Consider the following 18,181-nt stretch of genomic DNA (forward strand, 5'->3'; position numbering starts at 1 on the left):
TCAGGGGGAGAAAAGAGAAAAAAAAAAGAAAGAAGAAAGAATCAGAAACAGAGCGTGAGACTGAGAAAGAACAAAAAAGCGTTGTTACATTGATCCATACTGGAGCAGGAGCTCAACTAAATGAAAGACTGTATAGAGGAACTAAAGGAGGCACAGAAAAGAGACGGAGAGGAGAAACAACATGAAGCAAATCCGAGCTGATTGAGAGCGGAGCAGCAGGGGAGGACGGAGAAACAGAAGAAGCTGCTGGAGTGGAGGTGCTTGTGTCTGGTGTCATAGTAACTCCATTCAGTTCCTGACCCAGGCCTCTACTTAAGAGCCCCTCAACTATTCCCCCATCAGATGCAGCATATGCACAGCGGAGTAAGTAAATGCATAGATGCAGGCACACCCACAAACCACTTAGATAAACATGGATGAATTAGGAATAATAAGACTACACATATAATATACATAAAGGACCTTTCCTGTTCCACTTCCTGTTTGTAAAGTCTCTCTATGTTCAGCTCTCTGTGGCATGAATTTCCAGATACAGACTAGAAAGCTAGATATTAGTCTGCCATTTCCTCTGTGCATTTCACGTAGAATTCTCCTGTTACCGTTTCAAATGTCCCCTTCGCTAGAAGAAGCAGCTTCTGAACTAGCATCCTATACGCTGGAAACGGCTAGTTGACTGGGCTCCTTCAAAACGGCAGGTCTGCTCGGTTCTTTCAGTGAATAAGCCATTCAGATGTCGGCCTTATTTTATTGTTTTCTGTCTGTATCGTTGTGGTAGCCTTGCGATGTCCAGTTTGTACCCTGCCTCTCATCCACTGTGAGCTGGGATAGGCTCCGCCCCCCAGGACATCCAACAGGACAACGTAGGTATTGGTGATGGATGAATGATTGTTATCAGCCATTTCAGAGGACAAATGTATATTAATGATCCATATTTAATGAGTCCATTTGTCATTTTATTCAATTTGGTAATATCTGGACTGTTCATTAACCAGCTGGTCATTTGTCGACCATATCTGGCTCACCTAAGCATGGTCATCAGTGTACAAAAAGCAAAATCATTGACAATGGCATAGTATGCAAAGGATAGCCAGAGTTTCTCAGCTATTCGTCAGGTTAGAAAGAACAGGAATATTAATCCTATAAATTTGCTAAGGTGAGATGCAGAGAGATTTGAAGTGATAAGGCCATTTATGGGCTATCAAACAGTGTTTCACAGTCGTAATCGTACTAACAAAATACTATGAAGGAGTTGGTCCAACCAGAATCTAGATTTTTGTCAAGCAACAGTGAGATGTCTGGCTGTTACTGAGTTCAGATCTTTTTCTCCAGGTTTGTCTTTACAACTGCAGGAAATTTAGGTACCGTCAGTAGACTGTCAGTGGACTGTCAGTGGACTGTCAGTGGACTGTGCTGTAAGCCGTGTCAATGAACTCTGGAGCTCTTCAGAGCTTCAAGTGCTTGAAGTTTTTTTAGTTTGTTGTAATGCTCCGGGTAACCTTTCTTAGCTGTTATCTCAAGCACTTCAAGGTGGGGACACTTGTACATCTTTTCTGGGGGCCAGACTAAGCTAGTGTCAGTACAGACATGTGCATCATGTGCTGCTGCTGGTACTGGCATGCGTTCTCAGCTCTGGTTAACTTTAAGCAACATTTTCTGGACTGTTATTGCCCAGAGCAAGATGGTGCCGTAACTAGCCCTCTTCTTTAGAAAGCTACTCCGCATATTGTGAGCTAGCACGTCACTAGGTTAGGCTGGCTGGGATACTGTCCAAGGTCCACTTCAAGGTCCCTGTCACCATAGCCAATCAGGTTATTTTGTTGTACTATGACAACCCACTTGATCTCACCCTCCATTCCAGACACAATGATGACTGACTCCTTCCCCACTCCAGAGGACTTAAGGTCAGCTGAGAACAATTCACAAGTGACCCTAAGTCCTTGGGTATGAAGTCAACTCCTCGACTGATTTACAATCCCTCTGAAACAGACCCTGATATGACACATTTGCCAATGTTCATCCTTAATTCCTCTTTGCCCATGGTTATCCGGAGAATTAAAGTCTTGAGCAAAGAGCTAGGAAAAACTTGAAAGCACAAAAGCACCAAGAGTTTGTTTATCACGCTCACAGCTTACAACACAATGTGCCCTTGTTCTGACAGCGCCTTACTTTTCATGCAGCAATATAGCCAATAACTTGGATTTGTTACCAAGAGCAGCAAACTCAATTCTGAACCCAGTAACAGCCAGACATCCTACTATAACTTGACAAAAGCCTAAATTCTAATTGGACTCGGACATCATTGTAAACATTGCAAGTTCTGTTGGACAACTCCTTGGTAGTACTTGTTAGTATGATTACTGCTGCAAAGCTCTCCTTGGCACTCAGGTGGTCTCATCACTTTAGGGGCCATCGTCTCTTCTTATGCCCTTCACAGATTTGTGTGCCTGTAGGTAAAGTCAGTTCAAATGACAAATGAATTCATGTGTGGGCTTCCTGATAGTACCTACCACTGCTTCTGAGGCCTTGTCCACATGCATGCAGGTATTTTTTTAAAGCATAGCCTTTTGGCCTTTCATTCACATGGAAATGCAGGGTCAGATGAGGTCACGGAAAACTGACCTTTTAAAAAACTCAGTGTGAATATTTACCAACACAATGTTTTCAGTGTTGACATGTGGACAAGAAAGAAAGAGATTTGGCCTGTAAGAGTCACAATGTACATCGTTATTTCTTTTGTTTACATGAGACACCTTTGCGCAATTGACAAAGAGGACATGGACAAAGGAGAGCTGATGCTAACCTTGCTAATGAAAAATGTTTTCATTTATTTTTTTTAAAAAATGTTTGAAACCTAAATGTACAGATACACTTCCACTATATTGACAAACAGATGCGTTACAATCAGTCTACACACAGTCCTGTTTTTCTCAAGGCACTATTATGGGTAGACTTACAGAACTTTTTTGAAGCTTTTGATTGGCCAGCATAGCTTGAGGATATATTGCCACCTGTTGGTTTAAATGCTCTTAACATCACTTCAGTTTTGTTTTTGCATTATCTTGTGGACAGATATCTTTATTGAGACAAAATGAGGGGAATCAGAGTTTAAAAAAACACTCATATATGTCTACAATAGGCCTGAAACTAAGGCGTAGTCCACAACTACATTGGTATTTTTGTGAAACAGGTTATTTTCTACATTCTCAAAAAATCTGTCCACTCAACCACTGTTTGACCGTGAGGTGAAAATATTCCTCAGTATAATTTCTGTGTAAACGTGTAATAAAAGTCCTGGTAATAAGGTTGGTACCAGCCCTGCTTTGACCATGTCTGCTCTTGCACCAGAACTGCTGCTTGTAAACAAAGGAGAAGACAGTCCACAATGATGTTACAAGCCAGAAAGTCTTTTTGCTAAATCTATGCTGCAAACTGAGGTTCAATGACCTAAAACTGTGTTTGAATGTGGACAAAAATACAAAATGCATAGAAAAAGCTATGCTTTTAAAAACTCCCAAAGTGTGGACGAGGCCTAGCGTAGCCACGGTGGAAAAACCCCAATACAGACCACAGACAGGGCAAGGTGTCATGCTCTGGCTGTGTCTCCCTCCCCTTCCTTGTGTCTCTGCCATTTACTTCCCCTTCTCCGTTTCGTCTCTTGTGGGTTTGTCATCTCTATATGTTGGTGTGGCTGGGCGTGGCAGACTGCTCTCCTGTGGCAAGTTCTCTGCACAACTCACTCTCATCTAAACTGAGCCTCTGCAGTCCTTAAAGCCCAGTTTTTCACGTCACTCTTTGTCAATTCTTCAGTCTGTAATGCCACAGCCATTTCTGACTTTTGTTAGTTTTCTCCTCGTGTCATGATGAAACTCTGTCTAACCCTTGTCTCTGTCTGCCTCAGGTCCTGCCTGTTACCTCTGGTCACCAGTCTGCCTGCCCTGCCTTGTTCCCCATCAGGCTACCTCAGTCCTCTGCAAAGCCAGCCATGCCGCTACAGCCAGCCACATCTTTCCTGAGCCAGACATCTTGCTGAGTTTCTCTTCCCGACAACCAGCAGGCCTCTCCTCTTGCCACGACTCTCCCTCGACTGCCACTCACCACAGGAAAACTACAAGCCTTATTCACCTTCACCTTGCCTTCAGTTATAAATAAAACAACTCTCTAAACTGTGCACTTGTGTCCAGTTCTGCCTCTGGGTCCTATCAAATTCCATTACTTATGAAGGACTGTAAGACATGTTGCTGTGGTACCGCAATTCCACTTTAGAAAGATTAAAATTACATCAAAAGCAGCTCCGAGATGCTCAGCTAATAGTGGCAGAGACACTTTCGCTGTATCGTTTGTGGTCAGAAAGCAGGACCAGTCATACTTTGGGTTTTCTCTGTTGCCAGTTCTATGACAGAGTCATACAAACACTCCTTCCTATGCTATCCAACCATGGCTGCCCAGAAATGCCCATGGCATATGCTGGGCAGCCAGGTGGCAGGTGGGGCTGGACAGAACCAGGAAGCATAGCCATGGAGATGACTGCAGGCACACCCACACAGGACTCCCTGGTATTTCCAAGCGTGCCGCCGCCAATGTGCCCATTACTCAGTGCCAGCTGTAGGGTGCCAGGCGTCCTGGGCTGGGCGTTGTTTAATGGCACTCACTTCATCCATCATGTCAGGTAATGAGCTGAGAGTGACTGTGATGGCTAGGAACACATACACAAACATGTGCACACACAAGACTCGCACATACTCCTACATTCACAACAGAGAACAGAAAGCACTCCTTCTTCAGATTGGATACAAAACATCATACAGATGGTGCACAGGAGGAGAGAGGGAGACAGAGGGAGGGAAGGAACAGAAGGACCAAAAGGAAGACAGATCGAGATGTTTAAGAAAAACGGATAAAGGTTCTGTATCCTCTGTTTCTTTTAGTTTAACCTGCGTTCATATACAGTAGGCGAGCACAAAAGCTAACATGTTCTGGCAGCGCGTCCAAACACATCATCACTACTTATCCATGCACTCATTTTCCTGTCCACAGGTTGTGCTTCACTCTGTAAGCATGACTTACACAACCTTCCTCCTTTCAAAACAAGCATCTGCAGCACACAAAAAGAAAGAAAAAAACTGGGACAGTTTAAAAGAAAAAAAAAAAAAAAGTAGATCATCCGCAATCTATCCCTGCCAATCATTTGCAAGCCCAGTTGCTGTAACCTCATTTCTGGGCAAGCAGTCGCCTTTCACCCTCAGTCTATCAGAGGAGCATGAAAAACAGAGCTGGGAGAATACAGACCCTTTGTCTCCAATGTGCGGTCATCTTGGGCTACATCTATTACTGTAAATAGGATGTGGGGGGGAAAGATGGTAGGACGGATCAAACAAGACGACACAAAGAAGGTCACATATGATTTAGGAGAGGAGTAAAATCATGAAAGACAAACTGCAACAATCAACAAACAGATTTATCAGAATTACAACTGGCGGCTTGAATAAGGGCTGCACAAAAGTTCTGTTTTTTAGACTACAACAGAAAATAGATTCTTTGTGTGGCATTATATACTACCAAACTAGCTCTGCTTTAATGCGTAGCTTGTCTTTTTTTTACGTAAATGGAAGCGTTTCCGCGTGTCGTATCGGGTTGTTTGTTTACAGTAATCGTTGACGCACAGGACCCGAGCATATGCAGCCTTAAAACAAGAGGGATGCTTTGCGATCAGCTCTCTTCCCCAAAACAATGTGCTCAGAGTTAACCTTGGTATCGATTCAAAGTACAGGTGTATTGATACTAATATGGGAACTGTGCTTTTAACAAGAGAAAACTGCTGTTGGCTTTGTTATTTGAAGAGACAGTCATTTCGCGTGCTGTGTAAACTGAAAACAATGGAGACCATTAGTGTGACCACTTGTTGAAACCCTACAGGAACGCTGCCATATAGTCGGCAGCTTTTTGTGGAATAACAAATGAAAAGTGCCCTTTTGGGTGTATTTGTGTCTTGCCTAACTGCCTGAATATATTGGAAAGCTTTCGTCAAAGACTTGCGGAAGAAAAAAAAAAAAAAAGGGGGAGAAAAACTTCCAGCAAAATGCATCTCCCATCAGAGGATCCTTGAATGGAGAGCTATTGGCTTCTCATAAAGACTTTTCTGTTCCTATCTTCAGGTGCATAAAAGCCCATCTTTTCACACCCCACATCAATCTATCACAACAATTGAACAAACAGCAGCCATTTCTACTGGGAGAGAAACATTACTACTAGCCTCTACTGAATTGAAAGCTCCAAGCGCACACACACACACACACACACATACAGGCGGAGAGGGAAACAAAGTGAGACTGGGGAAAAGGAGGAGGGATCCACACAAAAGACAAACTCTACGACTTTTTTTTTTTTTTTAGGGTGCACTGATTGCAACTCTTTCTACTCGCATTGGTTTTGATGGCTTCTTTACCTGCTTCTCCCAGAGGCGACATCTTTCCGAGTTACAGTAGCAGCGACACAGAGGAGCACAAGAACAGGAGAAGAAATTGACAAAAGAAGAGCAGGTATTCCATGTTACAGCAGGGAGATGTTGGCATACCAGAACTTAATTAAATGCCGGCTGGCACCATTTCTCAAAATGTTACTAAATGCACCGAGGATTTCGGTGAGGGTGGGCAGATGAAGGGGGACGTCACCGACACACACACACACACACACACACACACACACACACACACACACACACACACAGAGGGAAATACATTGTTCCTTAAGTGTTAAAGCGGTTCACAGAGAAATGGCTCAGTGGATTGCTTTGAGGAAATCACACACACGCGCACTTCTCCTCTGTTTTCTAACACACAGAGGCAAATCCTTGCGTGTATATCATGATGATCCCTGCCACAAGGGAGAGGCTCGGAATAAGACAAGGGTAATAGGAGGAGGAGAGGACGCCAAGATTACTAAACAGCTAAAGCAGAGGCCTTAAGCCGGCGCAGTCAACTCCAACCTTCTCCTGACTGTTTGGAGGGCCTCCACTGAGATGTCACTTCACGTTATGATAAATGCTAGGAGATTCCTCAAAAGCGATTAAATGTCATAATGACTTTTGAGTTACTGTCATGTTTGGCTAATTGCACAGAATTACATCATGATAGGGTTCTATGATCTGCAAAAGAAGGAGAAGCTGCCAGTCATTTATCAAAACGCTTTCAGCATGGGATAGTTTGAGGGATTACCTCTCAGTGGCCAGTATAAACAGGAAGACTTTTAGGGGGGATTATGCGATGTTAGGAAAATACAGTCTGGGTAGCATTAGACTCCGGGGCCAACATCTAAACATGGCACTCACATTCATCAAGACCACAACAACAAGTTCACATAATCACCAGTCTTGTGTGCAAATAGCTTCAGAAGGCAAACAGGATGCATCATAGCTGCAGCTATTGTAGAATATCTTTGTAAATCTTGCGCCGACTGTCTTTTGTGTTAAATAAGTGAGCAGCGACATGATGTGTCTGACATGTCACTGCCTTTGTCTAATTCTTTCTGTCTCAGTTGCTCCGCACTCCACATTTTGATGAGTTAAAACATAATAAAGGTGATTAAATCTCTGCTCGCTGCACATCAACATGTTGTGTTTTGCTTCTCTGTTGAAGGGGAAAACGTCTGCAGCAGCAGCAGCAGCACCAACAGGAACAGCCGCAACCTTCTATCACCCCTTTTCATCTCCTCCACCTCCCTTCCCTCCCTCTCCTCCCCTCCCCTCCCCTCCACCAGCCTCCAAGCTACAGAGTAATGGAACTCCCTACACAGAAACAAGATACGGTGTATAAATGGGATGCAGAGGGAGAGAAGCTATTTCTTCCTACTGAAAGTTATGGGTCGGGTATCGCAAAACTACAGTCGTGGAAAACACAGCCCCTCGTTCACTGGTAGGAGTAATCACCCCAAACAAGGAGCAGGGGAGAAAAACACAGTGCAGCCGAGGAATACACGAGAGCAGCGGCGGAGAGGTGAGGGAAAAAAAAAAAAAAAAAAAGATGGGGTGGTAGGTCAAAGAAGTGAGTGTCAGCGAGCCTTTTCTATCTGATGTTACAAGTCACTCATTGATTTATAACAAGCCGCTGAAATGTATACAAACCAAAGTGTGGTAGAAGATTAACGGATTAAAAGTTCAACATGCTCTCGGTGCTACTGCCCCACGAATGTTGGGTTCATTGTTTCCCTTTTTTTTTTTTACGGTGAATATCGAGGTTTTTCCAAATAAGAAGCCTGATTTGAAACCATTTTCACTCCGATTTTCTCAAACTTATTTTCGTTTTTTACTTCTGAAAAAGGACAGTGTTCACCATAGTTTGTAGGAAACAGAGGTCATCTTGCTTCTGGTAACAACAACGGAAGAGAAATTTTCAGATTTTGTGGCAGAGTTTCTCTAAGTAAGCAAAAAGACAAAATGAACAAACAAGTAAACAAGCACGGAATTGTTGAACTCTGTTGGTTGTGTTGCAAACTGTATTTTCAGAATCCATTTCTTGGGAGAAATGTTGTAGTCAGTCTTGGAATCTAATTTTCATTTGTTTGTGCATTCAACTCATGCTTATTGCCATCGTTACAATTATCAATGTTTTTCAATTCCACTCAAAAAAAGGGGATGCAGTTGTTTAAAACAATTATATTAGTGCGTAAGTACGTGAATACAACATTTACTTTGTCTAACAAAAAGGACACACCCAGAGCAGATGTGTTGAAGTTTTGGCAGACAAGCTGAACACCATTCTTTCCCTTTCTATATATTCTCTTCTACCTCAGCATTATTTTCATTTATTGATGTCCCACATGTGCTTGTTGTCAAACATGGATGTTCGAGATTAATCTGCATAATCAATTATGCTGATGCTGGAGATGCATTGACGCCAACAGGACACCTTTTATCTTCTGAGTCTCTTGAATTCATTGTGATAAATAATCACAAAAACCACCTCATCATAATGTCAGTCATTTTTTCCAATTTATTCAGTCATTGGTCGACTGAACTCAGTGCTACAGTTTTAGAGAATGGCAGCTGCAGCAGAGTCTGTTTTTTCAAAGACCCAAGGCTTCAAAACAAAAAAGGTGGTTTGTCTACTGTGTTAAGTTTTGATGGCTACTGTGGAAGATTTACTGGCAGGAAAAGCAAAACCACCGTGTGTTGTCTGTTCATTATTAGAACGTGCTTTTTCATAGTTTTTTTTTTTTTTTTTTTTTTTAACTTTGCTGAATTCATTCATAAAGCTCAAAACTTAAATGAAGTTAAATGAAATGGCGATTTTGATTTCTTAAAGGGAGATAGATAAATCAACTAATCTGTAAAATAGCTGACAGATTTATTGATAGAAAAATAGGAATATGTGACATCCCTGTTGAATGTGAATTATCTGTAGGCAGATATGTTTTTTAAAGAAGTATCTGTAAATGAGGGGGATGTACAAGTGTCAGAGGATCTGAGAGTGAGGGGGCTGCAATCCGGTGCTCGATGTGTTTTGGTGTGTTTTCTCAGGATGCTATAGCAGGCAGAGGCGATCAGAATGGCATGACAGAGGGAAGTGCCTGAGACAGGCCTGGATAAACATGCTGAGGCAAGATACTGAAATTCTCCCACTTTGTGTGTTTCTCGCTCTCCAAATACACACTGTTTTCTTTTTCTTTTTTTTTCTGTCTCACTTTTTCAATTTTCTTCTCTCACTTTCTGCTGCTTGTCTCTTCTTAATCCCTCCTATTACTGACATTACCTCCAATGTTTACTACAAAACGCTAGCCACTTGTGATTTCTAAACACCCAGGAAGCACAGGAAACAATCTAAACTGTGACGCTGACTTTTATCTCAAAATGGACACCAAATCTCCAAGTATTCAGATTTGGCACGCATGTATACAAATTCACGTTCCTGCTTGACAGTTTGTATACAGAATGTAGAAGCAAAGTGAGTTTAACTGACAGTCTGTTGAGATAAACGGTAACGAGGAGAGGTTCGGAGAGAGCAGGGTGGTCAAAACACATGCAATTGGTTTTGACAGTGCGGGGATGTGGTTAATCTGTCCATGCCTCTATCACCACTCTATCTCGCCGGGTACTGTGATGTGCATGCTTGGCAGTACTGGTGACCGACCCAGATAGTGAATACATCCATTATTTCCCCCAATGGCCTCGCACGACTCTCTATCCCTCAATTGCACTTAAGTTCCAGACTCCCTTTTACAAAAAAATTTGGCTGTGTACCTTCACTCACGGCTCAGATTCTGGGTTCTGGACTTGGCCCGCCATTCTCAGCATTTCTCTCTCACTTATTACAACAACCCTCCTCTGGATGCTCTTATTGTCAGACATACTGTGCATAAATGCGGCCAATTTTACCGTCATGTTTTCACATGACAGCTTGGTCTGAGAGTAATGTCTCCCGACCGCTCGTGCAAAATATATTTTCCGGAGAACAGGAAATCGCTGCACATGTTCATATACTAATGCTTATAAACTACTTTTTGCAGTAGTGAAGCTTTGACAGGTCTCTGCCTGGGACACGGGTAACAGTGTGTGTTCGGGTGCACAAACCTGTCTGCACCAAATGCACTTAAGACTTTGTGGGATTCTATTTGGGTGGTAATCTTAAAAAAAAATTCATTGTTCTTGAAGCTCAGCAAACGTGTTAGATTTTTGATTAAAGACAACAAGCCTGACGGACTACGGCTAGCACAGATTCCTCATTGGGCTCCTCAGGTTCAGAAATCTCCTTAAAATATCTCTGCTGGACTTGATTCCTCAGTCACGGAACAATGCCTCTCGGCATTCTGGGATGCAGCAGAGGCACACACAGCCCAAATGAACAGTTATGTGAAAACACTTTTGCAATCGATCAGTGCCTGAGGCAAAACTCCCATTCATGATTGTCCTCTCAGCAGTCAAGTTTCAGGAGGCAGGCTTCAACCTAAGTATAACCATGAAAGAAAACAAATATCCTTGAGAGTAAATTCCTGAAACTGCAAAGCGTTGCCCACCTGTTTGCCTACTGCTTGCATTTACTTTACACTTTGACATTATCTCTGTACTTTGGCTCAACACTGAGGGATACAGTGCAGCTTAGGAGGCTAGTGGTATCAGGATGTGCGGTATGTTACGCGAGTACAGGGATCAGGAACATTTCCACTACATTTAACCACCAAGTCTAGCGGTAAACTGAATCTGGCAATTATTTTCTCGATGAATGAGTAGTTTGGTTTGTAAAACATCAGAAAGCAGCACCCATCACAGACTCTTACAATCCAAGGTCACATCATCAAATGTTTTTTCTATGTCTCTTAAAAAGCCAGAAATGTTCAATTTACAATATATTCAAACGGAGAAAAAGAAAAACTTCGCTCACCCGACCACCAGGAACGATGCCTGAAGTATAACTTTACCGCTATTAGTTTGTTATTAAAATATTAGCACCTTTTTTTATTTACTCATGAATTATTCTACTGATCCTTGCAGGTCAAACTAATTCTTCAATTTACTGGAGTAGACTTTCTACACGGAGCGCTACTAGGAGTGTCAAAATATGCACACGGGACTGAAGCTTGTGATTTGCGGCTTCACCAGCAGTCCAAGACTATGACCACAAGGCATGTAAGAGCCATGGAGAGCACAGATGGGGCCTGTAGCAGAGGCCTGGGTTTCACAGGCCTGAGCCAGGAGAGAGAGTAATCCATCAGGCCAAGGCACTCTGGTGCCTAGGGGGGCCAGTCACTGATCCTATAAGACTGATTGGGCCTCTGTGGGAGGCCAGACCCCCTGACTGCATGGACATCAGTGCCTGGCTTGCTCCAGTGAGGCTTGATCTGAACTGGACTGAGCCAAAGCAGTGACCTGCTTCCATTTGGATTCTGTGGAGGCAGCTATGTAGATCAAAGATAACAGTCTGCACTGAACATGTCGTATGAACTGAGTGAAACTAGACAATCTGAACTTGAGTGTTTTACATTTTAACAAAAACAAATCTGGCAACCATTTGAGTTACGAAACTGTCATCGTTCCAGCATAAATAATCCATAACCCCTGTTCATGTATTCAGTCTGATGCCTTGAAACTGACACAACTGTCTCACTATAATCACATGGCGCTGCATTTAAAACTTTAGATGAAGTGATAGGAATCTAATTACTTTATCCAACGGTCTTCTGAGCAGATGAGGTCAGAGACAGCATCAGCCAGACGAGCAGCTGGAACCTGCGGCAGCCAAGGCAAGCCACATGATTGACAGGTGAATGAGTAGACAGAGAGATAGTTAGACAAATGGAAGCTAAGATATAGTTTGACAGACAGATGGGAGCGTAAATGGATGGTTTGGCAGCATGATAAGGTAAATAGGCTGATGGATCACCAAACAAATGTGGGAGGAGGAAGGAAGAAAATAAAAGAGAAGAGAAGAAAAGAATGCCTGCCTGCAGACAACAAAAGATAGGAAGCCAGATAGGCTGATAAACACAGATGGATTGTGTTGATACACAGGGAGGTGGGGCAAGATCGATAGATTGTTTTATTCTATTTGCTTGGCAAACTGGAGATTTGATGTGGCTGGTATCAAGGCGATCTGTTTCTGACGACGCCAGGCGTGACTGTTACAGATGGCGAGATAGCGACACATCTCAATCTTTGGCTAGCCTCACCGCGGTCTATCTCAGCTGCAGTGCTAGCCCCACCGTCAGTGGTGTCATCACTTCTTTGTGTTATCAAAAAGACTGCAAAACGTGCAACTTGTTTTAAATCTTCACTCCTACACAGGTTTTTCTATTAGGTGGGGGTCTAAATTAGTGAGCATGAATCAGAAAATGAACTGGTAAGGAGCTGGAGCTTGGAAAGAATAGGAACTTTGTGTCTCAAAATGGAGAAAGGGGAGGCTTCTTTGCTTCTGCTCAGTTTTGAACAAAACAAAATTGATGCCCTGACAACCCGACGCCTCATTACTGCTGCTTGCGTTTATCATGTCAAAATGGAAGACAAGGGTATGCGAAGTTTAGAGGCAAAGGCTCTCCTAGTTAGAAAGGTGGCTTCTCTCTGTGGCTGCTTGAGGGACATGGGGGTGCACTGCAACAGCATTGATGAGTGTTGCAGGGCTTATAATAGACAGGAAAGGCCCAGAAAGCATGCCCTTTAGAGGTGCAGCATCTCTCACTGTCTGACAGCTTACAGGGTCTAGGCTTCACAATGACACCTTCACAGTGCGCTCAAGATGACACGCAAACACACATGCTCACAGGTGCATAATTCTCACACAAAGTCTCAAGAAACACAAATAAGTTTGGCAGCACATGCACGCAATTACACACACACACGCAGGCATAAACACATGCACTCCCAGTCACGCGCGCACACTAATCCATTTGCGATGTGGAGATAATACCTGACAAGTGGAATCTCAGCATCATGCTGACAGTATTAATACTTATAAAACAAGCCAGGCTATAAAAACATCCTGCATTCACTCCAAGAAGAGGCTTACGGAAACAAACATCTGTTTGTGCCATGTTAAGGAAGCAGTACTACTCCCTCACTGTAAACAAAAATATAGCTAAAGCCCCATCTCTAGGAATAGTGTTGAATTTCTGTCAAAAGCACACAGTGGGTGAAGACGGTAAGTAACCAGGTTCTTTGACCAAGAGAGAGCAGCATGTGCACCAGGCAAACTACACACTGAAGGACAAGTGTGTTCACTGTGAAACATCGCTAATTATTCAGAATAAGAACATGCGATGTAGTGCTGAAATAATTAGTTTACAAATCAATGCTTTGACAGAGATTTTTTTAAAAATACAAGTGAATTATCTCATTGATTTGAGCAAAACTAAATAATTTGATGATCCCAGCTGATTAAATTAAAGCTGTAGATAAAATAATGTTAATATTTAGCACCAGTTACTGTCAGTTACAGCCCTACTGTACTGTCTTTTATACCAAGCAATGCAAGCATCACTAGTAACACATTACCAGTATAATAAATGGCAGCTATTTTGATAATTATTGCTATTTTAATCATTCCTAAAGCAAAATTTGTATAAAAAAAACCAAACACTTCCACTTTCCCCACTGTCAGGATTTAATGCTCAGTTACTTTGCTGTAATCTAGATATTTTGGGGGGTTTTAAACTGTTGGTCATACACTGTAAAAAGTCACCTTTTTTATTACTCTATGTCATTTTGTAGGATGAAAGATCAATCAAATGATCGAACAAATAGAACGATCATGATGAAGATAAGCGCTGGTTGCAACTGTACAGCAGAGATTTACTGCTGCACACACTGCCCTGATGTATTGGTATTCCTGCATTTATTTCCCCCGAGCATTCTGGGATACACACATTAGATCATCTACTTAACTTTGTCTGCTTAACTAGTAGAAGTCATTGAAATGTTTTTTTTTTTGTCATTGTTGGCTCAGTGCAGACCAGATTTTGCCTCGGAAAATAAAGAAAAAAAAAAGCAACTGGTTAGACATCTGCTAAGTTTTCCAGCAACAATTCAAGCTGCTGTCCAATCTCAGGATTCTCTGGGACTCCTCACCACCGATGCCTTACTCAAGTTAATAAAACATGGTGTTGTGTGTTATTTATTTATTAATCCCCTTTTTGATGTGTCCCAGCGCACAGTGAGAGTAGCGGTGGAGATCACAGAAGGCTTTGCTAGTGAGCAGCCTTGCTCTTTCCTCCATGCGATCACCATCAGACCCATTTGGCCGTGCGAAGATGCTCCCTTCTGTTCACATGGGGGTTGCAGGGTGGGTGTGCTTCCAGAAAGACTTTTCACTTTCTCTTTTAATATAAATCATTCATACCGAGAGATGCTCCCTCATGTACACAAAACACCGCAACCCTTCCTGTGATGGGCTACACTTTGCTACCTTCATGTTTTTGCTTGTGCACCGCCTGTGTCGCTGTCAACGTGAGTTTCAGTGTGTGAGACCTGAAGTAGAGGCGATAGACAGAGAACTTATAGGAATGCCGGCTAAAGAAGTAGCAGTGATGTGAGTTTTTTGGGTTTTTTTTTCAAGTTTTAAATTATTATTTCAAATTTGTTTTGAAATCAAACAAAATCTATAGAAAACCATCATAATCCTCAGTCTCTTGATATTTGTTTGTCAATCTATATCACATTTTTTTGTCTGCAACCGGTGAAAAAAAACAAGCAATTTATTCACCTTTCTAAACAAGGTTGTAGATGCGTCTGTGTCAGGACTGCTTTGCCAACTTGCAGTTTTGCGGTGGAGGGGACACTAATTCATCCATATTCCTTAACTGGATCTGACAGTCACTGTCTAATAGAGCTCTGTGGTGTCTATAACTTGAATGGAGCAGGTGGATGTGTTTCTGCATGTGCGTGTGGATCTATATTATTTGCTTATGCGAATATGTGTGTGAGTGGGTGTGTGAAGCGTCAAACGAAGTGGCTGCAGGTTGACTATACATACCCACAGACAACCAGACATCTCAAGCGACAATGGATTCTGTGTGAATGAAAAATTTATCTGTCCCCTTCACTTATTCATCAAGGAGGAAGATTTTTCTGCAGGGATGCCCTCCAGAGATGAGGCGCTCACATGCCAGGCGGCCTGCCGCCACTTTACCCACAAGGTTTTCAATAAAACAAGCAAACAACACAATTCCAACACCTATAAATAAGTGATCGTTCCTGAATAAAGTGCTGTACACAGAGCCCCTCACTGAGGCCACTCATCACACTTTAATGGGGCCCTGTGCCGGCCAAAGTTATTTCTCTCCTCTCTCCCTTGCTCCTTCTTTCCGTCTTTCTCTGCCTTTGAGTGAGGGAACAAAGTCAACGGAGGCAGCTGAAACAGGAGAAGCAGAGGTGCATTCAGATCACCCTCGTACCACCACCCGGCTCAACACTGGTTAAGATACCTCCATGATTTATGAGGCTATCAACATGCGCTCCCCCTACTTCCAAAAACACAAAGACTCACATGCAAGCACACACAAACTCTTTAAATTTCTTTCTTAGTTATTTCTCCCTTCCTGGAGACAGGTTGTTCACAGCAGTTTGAACATTCAGAGTGGTGGCTCGCCAGATGCTTGGGCGTCTGTCAACGTGGTGCTATTGTTAGCTAGTTTTTGATGAGATTTACATGGCAGAAAAGCCATCAAATAAGATATACTACTGAGAATATGAGAAGGGATCACACCTAATCCGCACACCTGCGTCTTGGCAGCGCTAAGTCTCTTTTCCATCCAGACCAACACACACGAGCAGATACATGCAACCGCCCACCCACACCCACACAATCAAGACTGCAAACTTACACAGCAGCTTGAGTCTGATTTAGATGTGGGTTTTTCTGGGGCTCAAGGGCTCACAATTATCGTACTTGTTCAAAAACTAACACACATAGTGGTACACTACTCAAAACTGAGCGTGCACAGAAACAGGAGAATTACACTGCAAGTTTTCACTGATTCTTTCTTATGGTTTTTACCTACCGTAGGAGCTCAACATTTTATTTACTTGCATTTTGGCTAAAACAAGAATCCACTTGTGGTCCTTGAAAATTTGGGTGTCAAACAATTAAGTTTCTTGTAATTTTACAAACTCAAACTTTAATGCTGTTCAGAAATTTCACCGTGGACATGAGAGCATTAAATTAACTTTAAGAAAAAGAAAACAAAAAAAAGTTTCTGGAGCCTTTTACTTTCTGAGACTATTTGGCTGGAAATGTCTATTATACCTTTTCTCTCTCTGACTGATGTGTGTGCGCACACACACACACACACACACACACACACAAACCTGTGCTGATTAAAAAAGAACTGGGTCACTAGTGTCCTGGCTAGTGGCACTTTCTGCCTTGGCCCTATAAGCCCCTCGGTTACCCAGAATCCCTTGGCATCCATGTCAGAGCCAGGGCCTGCGGCAACACACCTGTGTCCACACTTCTTCACTGGGATCAATTAGCATTAAAGTTTCAGAGCTGCTCTCCCGCAGTGTGGACATAGTGTACACTGGAGGGGTACAGCCTGAGAACAGCCACAGAAAGAGACTGACCAAGACGTGAAAAGAGAGATAGATTTGTAGACACACCACAGCAGTCAGAACGACAGACACATACACACATCATTCCTCTAACCTCCAACTCTATATTGGCTGCCTTTCTGGGCCCAGGTTTTTGGATGTCTTTTTTTTTCATGCAAGAAACAATAAACCATCATGCATCCAAAATGTTTTAACTACAAAAACTAACTTCTAAACCTTGACACTGTCAAAACTTACATCACCACATCCATGAGGACATGAGCGTGTTCTACTGGATTTTCTCCTGCGGCTCTGCCTCCATACTGTGTTGCACTGAATTGACCTCGCCGTGACTCACACACTTAAACAGGGTAATTAAAATGTAACTATACAATTCACTCCTGGAGAAATGCAGGAAGAGAGATTCTGAAATATAAAACACATAAATAAACACTGATTAGAAACAACATTAAAACCTGCCGGCAAGCGATGTGAATAACATTAATCATGTGGTTACAATGCCACCTTTTGGGGGACATGTTAGATACCAAGTGAAAAATCAGTTCTTGAAGATGTGTTGTGATGAGGAAAAGCAAGCAAACATAAGGATGGAGCGACTTTGACTAAGGCCAAGTTGTGTTGGCTAGACAGCTGAGTTAGAGCATCTCCTAAAGTGGTCCAAGGAAGTACAACCGGTGAACCAGCGTTAGAGTCATGGGCACCTGCTGATAAATGTGGGGAGCAACGACTGGACTACTGAAAGAGCTACTGTAGCACAAATGAAAGTCTTCATCATCTATGATAGAAAGATGTGCAACACAGCTTGCTGTGCCTTGTCCACTGCTCAAATGACCTACTATGAGCGTCAGAGCCGGAACATTTAGCAGTGGAAGAACGTGTCCTGGTCTGATGAATAATATTTGCTTTTACATTATGAGGACAGCCAGGTGTGTTTCCATTGTTTACCAAGGGAAAACACAGCAGTAGGATGCACAGGGCAAAGTTCTGCTGGGAAACCTTGAGTCCTGCCAGATGTTACTTTGACATGTTCCGCCTACATAAACACTGGCGCGGACCACCTACACCCCTTCATGGCAGTGGTATTCCCTGATGGCACAGGTTTCTTTCAGCAAGATAATGTGCCCTGCTACACACACACACACACACACACACACA

General features: G+C 42.7%; 1 protein-coding gene and 1 long non-coding RNA gene across 2 annotated transcripts in view; one reads left to right on the plus strand and one right to left on the minus strand.

The window, feature by feature from the left end:
- Nucleotides 1-18,181, minus strand: part of diaph2 (diaphanous-related formin 2) — a 382,471-nt gene that overhangs the window by 4,005 nt on the left and 360,285 nt on the right. The window lies entirely within an intron of this gene.
- LOC103353260 (uncharacterized) lies at nucleotides 9-4,161 on the plus strand. The gene is made up of 3 exons (XR_519996.1): nucleotides 9-363; nucleotides 776-864; nucleotides 3,899-4,161. It is a non-coding gene; the product is annotated as an uncharacterized LOC103353260 (long non-coding RNA).

Source organism: Stegastes partitus, unplaced genomic scaffold, assembly GCF_000690725.1.
Source record: "Stegastes partitus isolate 25-593 unplaced genomic scaffold, Stegastes_partitus-1.0.2 Scaffold2, whole genome shotgun sequence".
Taxonomy (NCBI): domain Eukaryota; kingdom Metazoa; phylum Chordata; class Actinopteri; family Pomacentridae; genus Stegastes; species Stegastes partitus.